This window comes from Doryrhamphus excisus, linkage group LG1 (assembly GCF_037039965.1).
Source record: "Doryrhamphus excisus strain RoL-2023G ecotype Guam linkage group LG1, RoL_Dexc_Guam_v1.1, whole genome shotgun sequence".
Classification (NCBI taxonomy): Eukaryota; Metazoa; Chordata; class Actinopteri; order Syngnathiformes; family Syngnathidae; genus Doryrhamphus; species Doryrhamphus excisus.
Window position 1 is genome coordinate 19,507,878 of NC_136357.1, and position 19,654 is coordinate 19,527,531.

At 45.8% G+C, this 19,654-nt stretch overlaps 1 protein-coding gene across 1 annotated transcript in view; it reads left to right on the top strand.

Moving 5' to 3' along the window:
- Nucleotides 1-18,970, top strand: part of LOC131111077 (uncharacterized) — a 98,504-nt gene extending 79,534 nt beyond the window's left edge. Inside the window, exons 19-21 of the mRNA XM_078791715.1 lie at nucleotides 15,662-15,722; nucleotides 15,810-16,458; nucleotides 18,955-18,970. The gene's annotated coding sequence lies outside the window, so the exon portion shown is untranslated. The remainder of the gene's footprint in view (nucleotides 1-15,661; nucleotides 15,723-15,809; nucleotides 16,459-18,954) is intronic.
- Nucleotides 18,971-19,654: the final 684 nt, after the last annotated feature.

Consider the following 19,654-nt stretch of genomic DNA (forward strand, 5'->3'; position numbering starts at 1 on the left):
CTTACCAGGCAGCGTATTCGGCACAAATTACAATGCGCGCTTCAAATAAAGACTAAATACATGACTATAACTCGGCATTCAGCCAACAATGCGCAGGATCCAGCAAGCGCTGTAATGAAAGCAGCAATATCGTCGTTCCGCGAAAGAGTCGCACATGGGCCCACATATGTTTGTACTGTATGCCACCGTGCTCTTTTCCTAAATCAGGTACAGAAATGCAATCGAGGAAAATATCGCGACAACAGTGACATAGTGGCCGCCAGCTTGACAGGTAAATATGTTCACGTCTGCAACAACAGTTGTTTTGCCCCATGCACTGCCCCGCAAGAGAGAAAGCAGGAATGGATATGTCCCACCTGTGACTCCCACCTTAGGAGATGTGCAATGCCACCTCTGGCAGTTGCAAATAAGTTGGATCTGGCACCCATTCCCCAAGAGCTGTCTGATTTAAATGTACTCGAGAGACAGCTGATAGCAAAAATTATACCTTTTGCAAAAATTGTAGCATTGCCCAAAGGACGGCAACGAGCTGTTCATGGCTCAGTAGTGTGCGTACCGTCGGAAATGGAAGCAGCAGTGAACTCACTACCTAGGCCACGTAGCGAAGCTCAACTGCTGCAGGTAAAGCTAAAGAGACGCCTTCGGTATAAAGGACATCAGCATTTTTATACAGTAAATATGGCGAATGTTATAGCCGGGCTCAGGACGCTGATACACACTCATCCACAGTACAGGGATGTGTGCATCAATGAGAATGCAGCAGCTGAAAGTGTCCTTGAAGGGGAAGAGGAGCCATCCGCCCTGCCGTCATCGTCCTTGCAGCAAGAGGCCAGCAATGCCCAAGTTACGCAGGCACAGCATGTTGAAGGTGATCAGGAGGAACTTCGGCCGGGCCTCATACTCGATACATGCATGCAGCGGCTTGACATTGCACAGGAAAGTCTTTCATTTGGGGATGGGATATTCAGCATTGCTCCTGCCCAACAAAACAAGCCTGTTGGATTTTTTGCTGTGCCGCAGCTGGAGGCCATGGCCTTTCCTGTTCTGTTCCCAACGGGAAAGAACACGATGGATGAGGAGAGGATTGTTAAAGTATCACCGAGTTCTTACTTCAACGCCAGATTGTTTTCAGTTGATCCACGCTTTGCTGAAGATCAGGGCTACCTTTTCTTTGCCCAATTTGTCATTGAAACATACATGGCCAATAACAGCATGTCGATTCAGTCGCGGAAAGGAAAACCTCATACTGCGGATGGGAGGAAAATTCTGAACCGGATGATCCAGGACAAGGAGGCGTTGGAGCGGCTCATACAGAACAGGGAAGCGACCAGATTTATGCAGCCACTCCGAGGAACACCAGCATACTGGGAGAAAGCTCACCGGGAGCTCCACGCAATGTCCAGGCAGTTAGGGAAGCCGACATTTTTTCTTACCTTTTCTGCGGCGGAAATGAGATGGCCTGAAGTCACTGCTGTGATAAAAGCGCAGCAAGGCCAACAGGAGGGTCACTTTTCAGATCTGGACTGGAACGCTAAATGTGAGATTCTCCGCAGCAATCCAGTCACGGTCATGCGCATGTTTGAGAAAAGGGTAGATGCTTTCTTAGAGCTTATTCTGTCTCCTGCGCAGCCCATCGGCCCAGTCGAGGACTACTTTTATCGTGTTGAGTTTCAAGCACGAGGAAGTCCTCATATTCACATGGTGGTGTGGATAAAGGATGCACCGAGGAACCAGATCCCATCTACTGTGGCGAAGTGGTTGAATTCATCGACCGTTATATCACCTGCCACATCCCCGATCAAACCAAGGATCCGGAACTCCATGAAGTGGTTACGAGTGTTCAAACTCACAGCCGCAGTCACACCAAATCTTGCAGAAAAGGAAATGTCTCCTGTCGTTTTGGATTCCCTAAACTGCCCATGGATGTCACCACAATTACCTTTCCCTTTGAGGACCCGACCAGTGATGACGAAGAGGAAAACGATGACCCCAAGAAGAAGAGACGGAAGGAGGAAGATGCCCGTGCCAAAAGGACCAAGTTGGCGAAGAAACAGAGGGAGTCCAAGGAAAAGCTAAAACAGGTTAGAGAGCGTCTTATGGACACACAGGTTCCGGAGGATCTGACGGACCTGCTCAACTCGTGCCAGCTGACCCTGCGCCGGTATAAGCACTATGTTGAGAACCTCAGTACTGGGATGGCTGTCAACTTGAAGCGTACACGGCAAGAAAGTTGGACTAATGCCTACAACCCCCATCTGCTGCGTGCGTGGAACGCCAACATGGACATCCAGTATATTCTTGATGATATCAGCTGCATCATGTACATGATGTCTTACATCTCCAAGCCGGAGCACGAGATGACAGAGTTCCTCAAATCTGTCATCAAGGACGTGCAAAAGTCTGACGTCAACCAGAAGGAGGAGATGCAAAAGATCATGCAGGCGTATTCAAAGCACAGAGAGGTAAGTGCTCAGGAAGCAGTGGCACGAACATGCAGTTTGAGTTGACCAGCGACTCCCACCCAACTTATGAGTCATTCTACCTGGACGGATGGTCAAGGCTAGGTCCGGCAAAAGCCATCGCTGATGAGAAAATGAAGCGGTTTGAGGGCCAAGCGAAGAAACTGGACAAGGCTTTGGAGCGACTCCAACAGGAAGGTCCAGCTGTTAATGCGTGGAACTCTTTTGCGCCAGAGGTGGAAGCAGAGCGCCTGGAATGTCTTGCTGCGCTAAAGACCATGATGCCAAACGCAGCGGATGAGCGGGATGAGCAGGATGACGTTCCTGCCTATCAGGCTGACCTTTCCGGTGCCCCAGTACTGCCAGCCTTTGAAGCACCCCAGTTGAGCCTGGACTTTGTGAGGAGGATGTACCGCAGTCTTAACATCATGCAGGCTTCCGTCTTCTATGCCGTACGCGACTGGTGTTTGCAGCGACCTTGAGCCCTTTCATTATTTCATCTCAAGGGGAGCTGGATGTGGCAAGTCGCATGTCATCAAGTGCATTTACCAGGAGGCCACCAAGATTTTTCAGCAGCTTCCCGGCATTCGTACCGATGTGGATTTGTCTCAGCCCACGGTTCTGTTGACGTCATTTACCGGCACAGCTGCGTTCAACATTTCTGGGAAAACCCTACACTCGGTCTTGAAGCTCCCAAGAAGTTTGAGGCCTCCATATCAAGGACTCGGCAACGCACTGGACACCTTGCGGGTGAGTCTTTCCAACGTGCAGATTTTAATCATTGATGAAATATCAATGGTCTCCAAGGATCTTTTTGCGTATGTCCACTGGCGGTTCCAGCAAGTCAAGGGCAACCGGAAGACCTTTGGAGGGATCTCTGTGCTTGTAGTTGGGGACTTTTACCAGCTGCCACCTCTTGGAAGGGCCAAACCCCCTCTGTGTGTATGAGGATAATGTCCTTGACCTCTGGACCAACTTTCAGTTGGTCCGGCTTACAGAGATCATGGGACAGAAGGAGGACCTGACCTTTGCCCAGCTTTTGAACAGGGTAAGGGAAAAGCGGAAGGAAGAGCCCTTGTATGAAAGTGACCGGGCTTTACTGCAGCAGGCTACTGTCGAAACATCGCAGTGTCACACCAGTACGCGCCACATTTTTGCAACCAATAAGGAGGTTGACTGTTAGGGTTAAACCCAAAACATCATCACCAACTGTGAAAGAAGACACAAAGACGTGAGATATAAGCTTGCAAGGAGAGTGTTCAGAGACTGTTCAGTAACATTCATCCGACCCACTCTGAAACAGTCCCTGCTCTCCATCCTTTTATTAAAAATTAGGTATGCCCTATTACATAAGTCTCAACCTTCTAAAGGGAGGGGGGCAATACAAATTGGTTGAGACTGGTTTCAACATTAAAGCATATCTTCAGATAACAGAAATGAATGGTTCAAAGAGACATCCTGGTACTGGGTGCCTCAAGGAGACATCCCACTATGGTTCAAAGAGACATCCTGGTACTGGGTGCCTCAAGGAGACATCCCGCTATTGTGTGTCTGTATGATGAATCATACAAGTGTGTGATCTATGTGTGCAATAGTAACTTGGATAATATGTGTGATTTATGTGTGTGCAATAGTAACTTGGATAATATAAGGCAATATAATGTAATTAAATGATATATACAGCTTTATTCCAACATTTCCCTCCTGTTTATCCAATTTACTCATTGTAGAACATAATTTATTGATCACTTCACAAGGATTTTTGATCATAAAATCATAACACATGAGAAAAGTTACACCTAGAGGAAAAAGGGTGTCACTCATAATCACCTAGATCTGGAAAAAGATCAGGAATGTTAAAAGATGTTTCATTGTCATAGTCAACACTATCTTTATTAATGTTAACACTGTCCTCGTCGTCGTCATGCTGTGGAATGAGTGTGTAAAGCTCCTGAACGTGTAACTGAATAGGTGAAATAGCAGAAGATATCATCTGGGTGCAAATCCTGCGAATAATGGGGACACAAATACATCCACTCACTGCCAGAATGCTGACAAAAACTGTCACTGCCAATGCAATTGTCATTAAAAGTGGCTTCCACTTACTGAAGAAATCAGCAAACCCAGACCACATAGAGGTATCAACACCTGAATGCTCCTTCATCTTCTTGTTTAGGGACTGAAGTCCATCCAAGGCCCTGGTGAGGCTGCCATTTGCTGCTGTATTGTTCGGAATGAACGTGCAACACTTCTCACCAAAAAGGGCGCAGACATGTCCTTTCTCCGCCAGCAACATGTCAAGGGCAATGCGGTTCTGGAAGGCCATCAAAGATGTCGCTGACAATTGCTCATGAATTGCTTGAAAACCATCTTGAGTATAATTTCCTAGCCTCTGCACATTGTAGTGGATGTAGTTGATCCTGTCTACATTTTTATTTATCGTTATCCAAGGTACAATAGATTCCCACCCAGCTGCTATCTGATTAACTAGTTTGTAATCATCAGGAACACCTCGCGGAATACCTATAGCATCAATATAAGTTGGATCATTATCACTCCATCCCAAGCCTCTTTTTGTCCTAGTCCATAAATGTGGGAGTATGGTATCGAATGCATTTAATAATTCTGTTGCTGTAATTTGGAATATCTGTACAGGTAAGATTAAGGTGACTGAAGCACAATATCCGGCGGTATTGAAAGGTAATCTATCATATATGGCATTTTCACCACACCACCACCATATGTCACTCTGTGATAAGGGTGTAAAATATTCATCCACAATTTCAGTTTCAAAACACTGAGAAGCACTTAATGAACCCAATATTGTACCAGTTCCAATCCTGTTGATACACGTGAAATTTCCCCTTGCAACTTTATTAGGAAACAGTGGTTTCTTCTTCTCTGGACCTGTAAGAGAGAATGTTTTATCAAACATGGCACAACTTCCTGTAGGATTGGTCTTGGCCGTGACCTGTAAGAGACAACTTTTATTCAAAACAGAAGGAACTATTTGTAGTAGTGGTCTTGGTCCCATGCAAACCACACAGTCCTGGTCGGTGGTGTTTGCAGCTTGTTCCGCCATGAGTAACCAGTTGTTGTTTTGGCCTGACACACCAGTAATAACTTGGAACCAGTCATCATTAGTTTGAAGCATTGTTACTTTAACTCCTGCTCTAATTGTTGCTTTAGTAAGTTCTGGCTTCTTTAGCTTAGCCGTATAAGTTTGACATAATTGAATCGGGTAACATGTGTCGTATCCTGTTTTCCATTGGCATAACAAAAACTCCCAGCAGGAGCAGCCTAGCCCCACACACGAAGGATCTTTAGACGGAATTGGGCTTAAAAGTTGTCCTGAACTCAGATCTACGGTTAAGATCAAAGTCTTGCCATTGTTCTTTTCTACAAGTGACAGAAGTGGTCTTTGATGCTTAGCATACTCGGTTGTAGTATATGATGACCAGTCATAACCTTGAGGATCTGCCACTAATGTTTCCCAACTCCCTTCTCTATCGTTAATCATATACCAAGGGCTCTTATCTGGTGTAGCATACACTCCCATGTGACGTAACTGAGCAACTGTTAGGGTGATTACCGTTGTTTTATTTTGTGGAATGCACACTCTGAGTAGGCTGACATGCTGGTGTTGACCACAGGCAGGGTCGGTGATGTTTTGCTTTATGTTTAACTCAGAGTCTCGTTTGCCAGGTGGTTGTATTTGTAACTGTTCATGTAGCAATAAGCTGATTCCCGTGATAATTAGTCCAAGTGCCGTCGTCAATATTACTACTACTCCTGTTTTTGTTTTAACCTGAGCCATGTCTTCAGGTATTCCCTGGTTGCCTCTAAAGTCTTGCAAGGCTGTGGACAATCTTCACCGGGTTTGAGACGACTACACACTAGAAGTGCAGCCCCCTTTGTAGTCGGACTTTGCCTTGCAAGACGGTAGGCACCTCGAGAATCCTTCCAACAAGCCCTTTTATTTATTATTTTTAATTTTTTTTTTTTTTTTTTTTTTTTTTTTTTTTTTTATGCTTTATCTTTATACGATGAGTTCTACAATGTAATTCCTACACTGAAATTGCCGATAGAAACAGTTAATTTAGTCATACTTTAGAATCTTTTTGCAATGAGTTAAGTGGATCCAAGTATTTCGTTCTGCTATTTTTAAGGCTGTCGGCGTAGTCAACAGTACTTGGTAAGGGCCTTCCCACTTTGGTGAGTACCAATGCTTCTTCTTGATGCTTTTAATCAGTACCCAATCTCCTGGTTCTACCAGTTGGTCCTCCTGTGGAGAAACGCATGATGTTTGCTCATCATTATTTGGTCTGTCTAATTTGTTGAAATTTTGTAACATCTTTCTCATGTACTCTGCTAGATTACTATCTTCATTTGTTTCCCATTCATTTTTAAAGTATGGTAATCGGTATGGTCGCCCAAACATAAGTTCATAAGGTGTTAGCCCGTTGGTACTAGTTATGTTAATGTGTAATTTGACCAAGTCTAGTCCATTGTCTGCCCGTTTCTTCCATGCATTTCTTTAATCTATTTTTTATTGTTCCATTCATTCTTTCTACTAGTCCTGCACTCTGTGGGTGATAACCACAATGTCGCTTTAAATCAATATGAAATGCTCTACCTATGTTATCTATAATTTGGTTTACAAAATGTGAACCATTATCGCTATATATTTTTTCTGGAATACCATATCTTGGTATAATGTCTTTACACAATGCTTTTGCTACTGTAAGTGCATCTGGATGTTTTGTTGGAAATAGTTCTATCCATTTAGAGAATGAGTCTATTATAACCAAACAGAATTTTTTACCTTCACTTTGATTCAGTTCAATAAAATCCATGTGTATATGTTGAAATGGGTAGCTCGGTTTAGGAAACTGACCTCTTTGTGGACGCAAATTACCTTGTGCATTATATTTAGCACACACTAAGCATGCTCTACAGAAATTTTTTGAATAGGAATGAAACCCATATGTAGTGTAGACAGCTGATATTAGGCTCACCATGCCTCCTGTTGAGACATGAGATTTCCCATGACTCAACAATGCAGCCCATTTGTACATATTTTTTGGTAGGATAGGTTTGTTTTCTGGTCAGAAATATATACCATCATCTATACGTGCTCCCTTCCGGAGCCACATATCAAGTTCTTGTCTAGAAGATTTTTGTTGCATGTCACGTAAAATGGCCTTGTCTAGAGTAGAAGGGGAATCCTCAAAAGTAAGGAGAACACGAACAGCGCCAGCAGCAGCTTGCTTAGCAATTTTGTCAGCAAAGGCATTGCCTTTAGACACAGCATCAGTACCAGAGGTATGCGCTGCGCATTTGCAAATGGCTAACTTAGCGGGCAATTTGATAGCTTGCAGTAGATCAATCAGTAAACGCGCGTGAGTAACAGGTTTACCAACGGAAGTTACCATACCTCTATTGTTCCAATATTGAGCAAATGTGTGTGTAGTTGCAAACGCATATTGACTATCTGTATAGATGGTAACATTTTGACCCGTCATCAGTTTACAGGCTTCAGTAAGCGCAATAATTTCAGCTGCTTGTGCAGAGTAATGTTGGGATAAAGCATCAGCTTTTAGGATTTGACCATTCGTTACTACAGCATAACCAGTTCTTGTTTTCCCAAAATCATCCTTGCGTGACGAACCGTCCACAAACAAGATATGACCTTCAGATAAGGGAGTATCCTGTAGGTCTGGCCTACTCTTAGCAGACTGCTCGGTCAGAGCCTGACAGTCATGAGGACTACCATCTTCACTAGTAGGTATAAGAGTTGCTGGATTCAAGGCTGTGCATCGTTCTATGGTTAAGTGTGGTTGAGACAATAGAATGGACATGCACGATAAATGTCTTGCAGGTGACAAGAAGGACATCTTAGTTTGTAATAACAAAGCGGAAACGGCATGGGGAACTTTCAACACCAAAGGGTGAAAAAGGACCACATCCGCGCTTGATGTAACAGCCAAGGATGCAGCAATCACCGCTCTGACACAGTGGGGCATTGCGCGAGCGACAGCATCTAATTTAGTGGAATAGTATGCCACAGGACGTAACTTACTACCATGCATTTGAGTTAGGACAGATGTCATGAAATGTCCTTTACAATCGACCATTTGGTAAAAGGTTTTATTATAGTCAGATAGAGCTAGTGTAGAGGTGCTAACCAATGCTTGTTTTAAATCACAGAGAGCCTTTTCCGCCTCTGGGGTCCACTTAAGGTTATCTGTCATTTTTATGTCTTCAATATACATTAAGGCCTGCAATGGAGCTGAAATCTCAGAGTAATTAGGTACCCACATCCTGCAATAATTAGTAAGTCCTAGAAAGGACATCATTTGTTTTTTTTGTTTGGGGTTTGGGTAGCTGTTTTCCTATCTTCTAGAATAGTTCTTCCACCTGCACTTAATTGGTGACCTAAGTATTTAACTTTTTCTTTACAGAATTGCAATTTAGCCTTGCTAACTTTATGACCTTCTTCTGCTAAATGTTTTAAAGTTGCCAATGTGTCGGCCTCACAGTCTTCCTTTGTTTTTGATGCGATAAGAATATCATCAACATACGTGAGTATCTGACTATTCCTTGGTGGATTCAAAGTTGATAAACTTGCATTCATCACTTGGCAGTATATTGTGGGACTTTCACAATAACCTTGAGGCAATCTAGTGTAAGTATATTTTTTGCCTTGGAAAGTAAATGCAAACCAAAATTGACTATCTTTATGGACTGGAATAGAAAAGAACGCATTACTTACATCAATAACCGTAAAATATTTTGCTTCTGGCATCAAGGAGTTTAATAGAGTGTGTGGATCAGCCACACATGGTGCTCTCTGTATAACAGCATTGTTGACTGCTATTAAATCCTGTACCATCCTCCATCCCGTGGATGGGGGTGCCTTTTTGACAGGAAATATGGGCGTGTTTACAGGTGAATCAGCACACTCTATTATCACTCCTGCTGCTTTCAAATCATTTATGACAGGTATTATACCTTCTTGTGCATCTAGTTTTAATGGATATTGTTTAATGCGAGGTCAATGTTCTGTTTTAGGCCTAATCACTACTGGTTGAGCTCCTTTAACTAATCCTACGTCTGTGGGTCCCTGGGACCACAATTTGGGTGGAACCTGATTGAGGAGTGCTTCTTCAGCTTCAGTAAAACAAATGGGTCATTGTTGTTGTTCTACCATATGTGCCTGGCCTTCCACATTCACTGTCCAATGTAATTTTTTCTTGAACAACCCCGCTATCTCACTGTAGTAGGTGTTCCCACTGACTTGTTCCCATCCATGTGTTTGTGCTCCCCTAGTCACTATTTTTCTCATATCTCTCCACTGAAATGCTTTATTTTTACACAGTGACACATGTGGAACAAAGTGTTGTTTGAAAAGTCCTTTTAAGTGCTGTGGTAAGTTAACGCTAGCTACAGCATTTCCTGCTTGGTCATAGTATAGTGAATCTATTACTACTCTGGCAGGTGTCTCTTTCTCTAGTTTCTCCTGATATTTTGCGTCTGGTTTCTCAGTAAACCACATGGTGTTATGTAAGTTATCAGGTGACATAGCATCTTGAACAGTATGCACTGCAAGTTTTGCCATGTTGACCAGGGATGAACCTACACAAGTAGGTGGTGCGTTGTTGACGTCAAGAGAGTAGTAGTAGTGAGGTACTCCCACTCCCTCTATAACATACACTGATTCTGGTCTTTTTCGGATGATGGTCAAGCCCTCAGGAGTTGGAGCTATGGTAAGTCCAAGCTGTATGAGAGCGTCTCTTCCCAATAAATTTACGGGACAATCAGGTAAGTACAAGATTTGCATTTTACATGATTTCCCATCAGGGTCTCTGAGCCAGAGTGGTTCAGTATAACGTACATGAGATACTGACCCTTGGGCTGCCCTTACAACTGCTACCTTTTGACTCATTTTCATGCCTGGTACTGGTATGTTGATGGTTGTTCTACATGCACCAGTATCACATAGGAAGTTAACTGGAGTTCCATTTATCATTATTGTCACTTCTGGTTTTACTTTTTCTGAGAAAAGTATGTCTTGTAAGTTTAATATCTCGTCTGGTTCTAACACAGTGTCATCTTCATCTGAGGCAAATGGTATTGGTTCCTCAAGTTGAGCGCACTGTTCCTTATCTAGTCATGCTGACGTTGACTCATTTGGGGAGGTACTCTGAGTACGAGTACATTCCCGTGAGAAATGTCCAGGTTTCCCGCATGTCCAACAAACATTTGGATCCCCAAAGTATGGTAATCTACCTCGTCCTCCACCTCTTCCTCGTCCTCCCCGTCCTCTAAACTTTCCTCTTCCCCTGTTAGTACTCTTTTGATAGTACACTTCGCTTTCTCCCATGTGAAAAGTATCCTGTACTTCCTTCTTTTGTTTGTTTTTAGTAACCTTCTCTGCATGAGTTGCATGCGTGATATACTCTTCCAGGTTACCTGATGGAAGGTTTATATAATGCTTTGCTACCCATTGGCTGATTTCAGTTTTGGTGCCTGCATGTAAAGCATTTTTTAGTTGTTGTTTGTAAGGGCTCGTCTCTTCATCACTATAGGGTAGCCCACTGTTTGCCTTGAACACTTTTTCTAACCTAGTACGATAATCCTCAAAGGATTCGTCTGGTTTCTGTTTGCATCGACCTATCTCAGTGTAGTTTGCCTTTTTGCGGAATCTAGTAATCACTCTTTCTATGAGTGGTTCTAGTCGATGGCGTAATGCCATAGAATGTGGAGCAAATGGTCTACCATCGTCATCAGCTGGAGTATATCCCCCTTTTACATGAAACCAGTCGGGTCCCAAGAGGGTCATCCAGACCTGTTGAACTTCCGTTCCATTCAGATGGTAGGATTGTCTTAGATTTTCCATTTGAGTCACACATTCAGCTATGTCCTCTTTGGGAGAGGGTATCCCTTCAAGGGCCTTCTTGATGTCATCTTTTGTCCAGGTCCTAAAAACCCTAATTGTCAAATCTTCACCACTTTGACCTGCTCTGGGGTTTGGTAATTCAATGAGGGGACAAAGATCTTCTAGTGGAGGTACATCTTCTGGTAGACGATATGTTCCTGAAGAGAACATGTTTTCTCTACCAGTTACCATTTTCTTTGTCCAATCACCTACACTGCCCTGCGATCTAGTATAAGGCACGTTTGGTGCAGTAGGTGCAGTAGGATGTAACCTAGCTGCACTAGGAGGAGAATAAACTGGTGGTTTATTATCTTCCTCTTTTGGTGACCTTCTGTCTAACATTTCTCTTGCTTCTCTGTACGGCCCTACATACTCATCATCTTCTTTTCTGTGAAACAAAGTGGTTGTTTTGTCTTGCTCCCTACATTCTTGTTCTTGTTTTTTATCTCTCTCCTATTGCTGCCTCTCCTGTTCCTTCTTATCTATTTTAGCCTGCCTTGCTCTTTTTTCACCTGCCTCTCTCTGTCCTGCTATTTTCATCCATACGTAAGTATGCTGAATACCTTCTTTGTTCATTTGTTTTTCCTTACAGTTTGTTTTGTTTCTGATTTTTTGCTGTAAGTCTTTTATTCCCGCCGTAGAAAGTTTGCCGTTAAAATCATATTGTTTTATCCAATATGGTAACGGTTTTAGTGCTTCTGGATCTTGTTTTTCTACCACTGTCCAATCTTTACATTCTAGTTTGTCTATTTCTTTTTTACGTTGTTTACTTTGCCCTTTTCCCATTTTGACAATTTAGTCCCAACTAAGATGAGTGCTCCTAGGGAGTCCTAAATAGTTGGGGATGTTCTTAGTGAGGTGGTGATCAATGTCTTATTGTGGTAATTGTCAAGCTTCTACCCCGGTGAGGGCGGACAATTCTTGCCTTTGCATCCACAACAAGTCACCACTTACAATCTCACTGTTTGGTATGGAGTTCGAAACCTAGTGGTAATCTTACTCCCATTCACACACACATGTTCACACCTTTAACGCGTTTTCCTTTTGCCAGAGGACGCCGCCGCCCTTGCAGAATTTAACTGTATCCTTTTCAACAGGCGAGTCTGCCCTCGCGCGGACTTTAACTGGTCTTTACTTTTACCTGATAGAGTCTAGAATTGTCAGGGTTTTACACTTCGCCTAACTCGTCTCCCCTTGAATACCGGTATTTTATTTCACTCGTCACACATTCCTTTTTTAAGTGAAATATTCTACTCACGTCTTCGTGTTCCTGGATCTCCGTCAACCGTCGGATCCCAGCCCGAGAGGGAGGAACCAGTCCCGGAAAGGGTATTGATTGCTGTGGCCACAGACTTGCCTGGATCTCTCTCCCACGCTGGAATCCTTAGGTCTGTTGGAATCCGGCTCGAAGGACCAATTTAATGTTAGGGTTAAACCCAAAACATCATCACCAACTGTGAAAGAAGACACAAAGACGTGAGATATAAGCTTGCAAGGAGAGTGTTCAGAGACTGTTCAGTAACATTCATCCGACCCACTCTGAAACAGTCCCTGCTCTCCATCCTTTTATTAAAAATTAGGTATGCCCTATTACATAAGTCTCAACCTTCTATAGGGAGGGGGGCAATACAAATTGGTTGAGACTGGTTTCAACATTAAAGCATATCTTCAGATAACAGAAATGAATGGTTCAAAGAGACATCCTGGTACTGGGTGCCTCAAGGAGACATCCCACTATGGTTCAAAGAGACATCCTGGTACTGGGTGCCTCAAGGAGACATCCCGCTATTGTGTGTCTGTATGATGAATCATACAAGTGTGTGATCTATGTGTGCAATAGTAACTTGGATAATATGTGTGATTTATGTGTGTGCAATAGTAACTTGGATAATATAAGGCAATATAATGTAATTAAATGATATATACAGCTTTATTCCAACATTGACGAACACAACCGTGCAACTGTGGCAGCTTTGAAACTGAATGTGGTCGACATTCCGGCAGAAAACTACAGAAAAGACCCCCGGACCGGACAATTGGTCATCGTGTCCAACATGATAACCGGGAGGAAAAGAGATCTGCCCGACAACCTGCAAGCCGCTGTAGGAGCGCGAGTCATGATCATCCGGAACTTGGACATTGAGGATGGTCTCGTGAACGGCACCTTCGGGACCATCATGAACATTGCCCGTGGACCACAGGCCGCTGTTACTTTTCTTGGCATTTCTTTGGACAATCCTGGAGCAGGCCTGAAATTTCGGAAGAAACTTCAGGGACCCGGGGACGATTTGGCCTACATTGAAAAGTTAGAGGAAAGTTTAAGCATCAAAGGACTGGTGAGGCGGCAATTCCCGGCAAAACTGGCCTTTGGATGCACGGCGCACAAAGTGCAAGGCATGACGCTATCTTGTGCGGTCGTATCCCTGAAGCGTGTGTTTGAACCTGGAATGGCCTACGTCGCTCTAAGTCGCACGACCTCGCTCCAGGGACTGAAGATCATGGACTTGGATGAGAAGAAAATATATGCTGATCCCAACATTGCCTTGGCAATGGACAGCATGTTGCACGCTTCTTTCTTGTCTGTCAGACCGCTGTTGCACTTTGCACAAGGGCCTTCTCCAACTTTGAAGATTGTCCACCATAACACAGAGGGCCTCGCGTGTCACATGGAGGACATCAAATCTCATCATGAGCTGAGACTGGCTGATGTGCTTTGTTTGACGGAAACGCATTTGTCTGGTTCCATCTCGCCGAACTTGCAGCTGGAGGGCTACGCTGTTTTTGTACGGAACAGACGTGTTTCCTACTTAAACAGGCCAGACATGGCTTCGAAAGAGGGAGGCGGAGTTGCAGCCTACTGTCGGAGGGAACTTCAAGGCCAGCCACTTCGGTTTGTCCAGAATGTGCCAGACCTTGAATTCTTGGTGGTTAAAGTCGTGGTGCCGATCACGGCTGTGGTGGCGACTGTTTATCGACCACCGAACTTGAGTCTGGGCACATTTCTACCTAATTTGACAAACCTCTTGGACACCTTGGCAATGATGGAAAGCCACCCCATTGTTGTTTGTGGCGACTTCAACGAGGACCTGCTTTCAAAACGTAAGAAGCCTATACTGGAGTTGTTTGAGTCCAGAGGCTAGATTCAGCTCATCGGCAAGGCAACAACTGGCAAGCAGACACTGATTGATCACATTTACATTTCTCAACCGCAGTCTTGCATTCAGTCAGGTGTTCTGCATTCTTACTACAGTTACCACAGTCCGGTGTACTGTATCTTAACATCTTTGTAGGTCCTGGTCTGATCTACACGCTGTCTTGTACTCCGTGCTTGTGACCTGAAGGCTAGGTATGCTGTACCTCTGCTCATGGGCTGCCTTTCAGAAATGCTGCTGCACACGCTTTAGCCCCAACCGGAAGATGTCGCTTTATTATATGTAGTAGATACATACACGGGTCAGAATTACTGTATTATCATCTCTGAACGGGCAGTGTTGGCATAGTCATGTTCTCCATGTTCTCCCTATTCCTAAAACTTCATGTCACTTATGATGGAACATTCTAATAACTTGTCTCTCTCTCTCTCTCCCCTGTAGTAGGCACTGTTGCATGAATAGCCTGTTCGAGGCTGTTATGTTATACTCGGTCATAGTATTACTTTCAGCTTTTTCAATTACTGTACTGACTTGTTACTAACTTTCTCTCTTTCTCTTTCCCCTGTAGTAGGCACTGCTGCATGAAGACATGAGAACAGTTATCGGTATCAGCGTTGCTGATATGTAGTCATCGGACCTCTTTTTTTTCCGCAATATATAATATTGATAAAGTATATACTGTGTTTGGGTGTGTGTGTATATATAGTATCTATATGACAGTTACTGATTTATTTGACTAACTTGTCTCTCTTTCTCTCCCCTGTAGTAGGCACTGCTGCACAAAGAGCTGAGAACAGCAAAGCTCAAAGATTTGTATTAGTGACAGTACATTTTACACAATATATAACATCTATAAAGTGTATATGTATATGACAGTTACTGATAACATTTGACTAACTTGTCTGTCTTTCTCTCCCCTGTAGTAGGTGCTGCTGCGTGAAAAGCTGAGAAAAGCAAAGCTCATAGATTTGTAGTAGTCGCAGTACTTTTCCGCAATATGTCACGTGGAGTCTATATATTGGGGATGCTCAGCATATGAATATCCCAGCTGACTTCCTGTGTGGATAAAAAGCTGATAGTGTCAGATTTGTGATTTGTGTGTTTTACAGCTACAGAGGAGAACAGGTTCAACTCGCATTCTGATACCAACTGCAGGACATGACAGAAAAGGTGTGTTGACAGTTTGTTTTATGAATTGACAATTAAGAATTCAGTCTTGATACAATTTTTACTGGGTTTGTGTGTGTGTCTGTTTAGGGAAAGGACAATCCTTCACACAAACATTTCCCGGACGTGTTAATACTTCATTCCTGTTTTAATACGTAGTTACCTACCACATACATATATGTTCACTATGCCTTTTTGTTCTCAAGCGTTTGCACCTGTATAAAGACCATTATTATGCATAATCATGCTGTACCAAACATTTTTCTATTGTAACCCAAACGGTCGAGACAGACGGCTGCCCCACTGAGCCTGGGTTCTGTCCAAGGTTTCTTCCCAAGTGGGAGTTTTTCCTTGCCTCCGTTGCCAGGTGCTTGCTCATGTGGGTTTCTGTTGTTCATTTATGATAAACTTGAGGCTAGACCAAACTAATGATGATAATAATAATGTGAACCAAAGTGCCTCAAGATCACTTGTTTTGTTGTGAGTTGGTGCGATATAATGTCATTGAACTCTTTTAATTACTGCTGGTTTTTTTTTCTGAAATATTTGATGTGCCTTGGGCCGCTGACCTAAACTGTTGAGTTACATATGGGACATGTTGCCTTGCTACATGAAGTGTTTGTCATTGGTTTTATCTTTCTATATTACAGAATATTATACATCACAATACTGTTCATAACTGGTGTAATTGTTGACATTTTGACTTCAAGAATTTAAGGCTTTGTTGCATCTTGCTGTGGTTCTGTCACGGTTGCGCTTGACGGTGTTGCGATACGACCCCAGGATGCAGAGAGCCAGACCAAAAGTGCAAATAAAAGGTTATTTAATGCGGAAAATGGCAGCAGCAGGAAAACACAACAACCGCTACAAAGCAAAGACTATTCACAATGAAACCACAACAGAAAGAGCACGCACCTGAACTAAATAGAGATAATGAAATTAGAAGCAGGTGTGTGAAAAGCGCAGGGGTAAGGAAAACGGAAGAGAACACCAAAGGAAGTGGTTAACAAAATAAGGGCATGGAAACCAGAACAGAGGCAAAGAAGGAAATTAAGAGAGCTGTCACGAGGGGGTGAAGCCCGCTCGTGACAGTACCCCCCCCCCCTCAAGGACGGATCCCAGACGTCCCAAAAGTTCCACAGGCAAAGAGGGATGGGAGGCGGGGGGACCGGAGGTGGGTTGCTGGCCGGACCTCTCCGGAGGTCGGCCAGGGTGGCAGGGCCACGCAGGAGAGCGGCCTGCCGGGTGAGCAGCCCGAAGGAAACCGGGCTCCTCTGGAGGACGGCCATGACGGCAGGCCCAGCAGAAGCCATGGGTGGACCCCTCTGGGGGCCGGCCAGGGTGGTGGACCCGGCAGGGGAGGCCCGCCCGCCGTGGAAGAGGTGGCGCCGGAAGAGGCGGCGGCGTGGCGTCCTGCCGTGGAAGAGGTGGTGCCGTGGCGTCCCGCCGTGGAAGAGGTGGCGCCGGAAGAGGCGGCGGCGTGGCGTCCCGCCGTGGAAGAGGTGGCGCCGGAAGAGGCGGCGGCGTGGCGTCCCGCCATGGAAGAGGTGGCGCCGGAGGAGGCGGCGGCGGCGGCGTGGCGTCCCGCCATGGAAGAGGTGGCGCCGGAGGAGGCGGCGGCGGCGGCGTGGCGTCCCGCCGTGGAAGAGGCGGCGGCGGCGTGGCGTCCCGCCGTGGAAGAGGCGGCGGCGGCGTGGCGTCCCGCCGTGGAAGAGGCGGCGGCGGCGTGGCGTCCCGCCGTGGAAGAGGCGGCGGCGGCGTGGCGTCCCGCCGTGGAATAGCGGGCACCGGAACACAAGAAACGGACCCGCGGTCTTGGCTGGACAGTTGCGCTGGCAGTCTGGCGGGCTGTTCCTCCTCAGGCGACCAGCTGAGAGCATCATCCCCACACTCCTCGGACAGGGAGTGATGTGCATCCTCCGACGCACTGCTGGTCATACTAGCCCTCCCTTCCGAAGGCGGATTCCAGACGCCGTATGCCGCTGGACATGGAACCGAGGAAGGGAGGAGGGGGACCTGGAGGAGGGTCTTTAGTTCCGCCTGCTCAGCTGCCCGGACCAGGTCTACAAGGGACCTCAGGCGGGGTTTGGGCACAGGAGGAATCCGGGCTGTCACGCTGCTTGGCACGGGAGCCGGGGTTTGGGAACCCTTGGGGCTGCGCAGTTTGGGCACAGGAGGAATCTGGGCCGTCACGCAGCTGGGCACAGGAGCCAGGGTTTGGGAACCCTTGAGGCTGCGCGGTTTGGGCACAGGAGGAATCTGGGCCGACACGCAGCTTGGCACGGGAGCCGGGGTTTGGGAACCCTTGAGGCTGCGTGGCTTGGTCACAGGAGGAATCTGGGCCGTCACGCAGCTTGGCACGGGAGCCGGGGTTTGGGAACCCTTGAGGCTGCTTGGCTTGGGCACAGGAGGGGAACGTGCGCCGCGGTCCTCTTCGTGTTGCATGGGAGGCAACGGGGATGCCGAAGAGGTGGGCAGCTGGGGCTCGGCGGGCAGTCGTGACGTGGGAGTCAACGGCAGCAGCGAGATGGGCCAGCACTCAGTGTCGGCGTGGGCTGAGGGTTGTGCCCTGGCTTGGCGTGACGAGGAGGAAGAGAGCGGTTTCACCTCTTGACGCCGTGGAGCCCTGGCTGGAGGCGGCCGAGACGTACGTCGGTGTCGCGGCCAGCCCGGTGTGTCGTCTACGGGGCCCGGATGAACCCACGCCATGGGTACGAGCGTGCCATCCGGCCCCCACATCATGTCCTCCAGTTCCTCTGGAGTGAACCTTGTGCACTCCTCTTCCATCGCCTTCAGGATCTGCCAGGTCCAAAAGTCGCTCTCCGCGAGGTCGTCGTTTGGTGGTTTCATTCTGTCACGGTTGCGCTTGACGGTGTTGCGATACGACCCCAGGATGCAGAGAGCCAGACCAAAAGTGCAAATAAAAGGTTATTTAATGCGGAAAATGGCAGCAGCAGGAAAACACAACAACCGCTACAAAGCAAAGACTATTCACAATGAAACCACAACAGAAAGAGCACGCACCTGAACTAAATAGAGATAATGAAATTAGAAGCAGGTGTGTGAAAAGCGCAGGGGTAAGGAAAACGGAAGAGAACACCAAAGGAAGTGGTTAACAAAATAAGGGCATGGAAACCAGAACAGAGGCAAAGAAGGAAATTAAGAGAGCTGTCACAAGGGGGTGAAGCCTGCTCGTGACAGTACCCCCCCCCCCTCAAGGACGGATCCCAGACAGGTTCCTTTTTAAATAAACTGTCAAATGATTTATTCAGAAATTGTCTGGTTTTATATATGAACTTAAGTACAGGTTTTGCTTCCATGGTCTTTTTAAACTGAAAAAAGTGCTAATATTCCGCTGCATTCCACCCATCTACTGCTTTTCCGAGGTTGGGTCAAGGGCAGCAGCCTCAGCAGGGAAACCCCGACTTCAGTCTCCTGGCTCCTTCATCCAGCTGCACATGCCTTGAAATCTACTGTTTGGTTCTATTTTGGCTTATGAGGCTTATGACAGTAAGTTGAGAAACCCCAACTTTGGAAACAACTGCTGATGTCAGGTCACATGTATGAACACATTTAAACTTTCACTTTCAATGTGATGCCACTAGATGCCTTTTACAAATAGTTTGTACAAAATAATTCCTGCAATAGGCAATGCATAATGCTCGGCGGCGCTGCACGGCAGACACCGGGCCTGAGGTTCACAGCACAGGTGGCCAGTCCATCAAAATTTCCGCGGGAATTTTCTAGTTATGGACTGGCTCAGTAGCCAGCCCATAGACTGCCATATTGTTATTGCTGTTTAGTTATGGACTGGCTCAGTAGCCAGCCCATAGACTGCTACTTGCAGTCTATAGGCTGGCTATTGAGCCAGCCCATATTGTTATTCCTTGTGGCGTTTTAGCTATTATTATATCTTAATCTTTCCAATTTTGCGT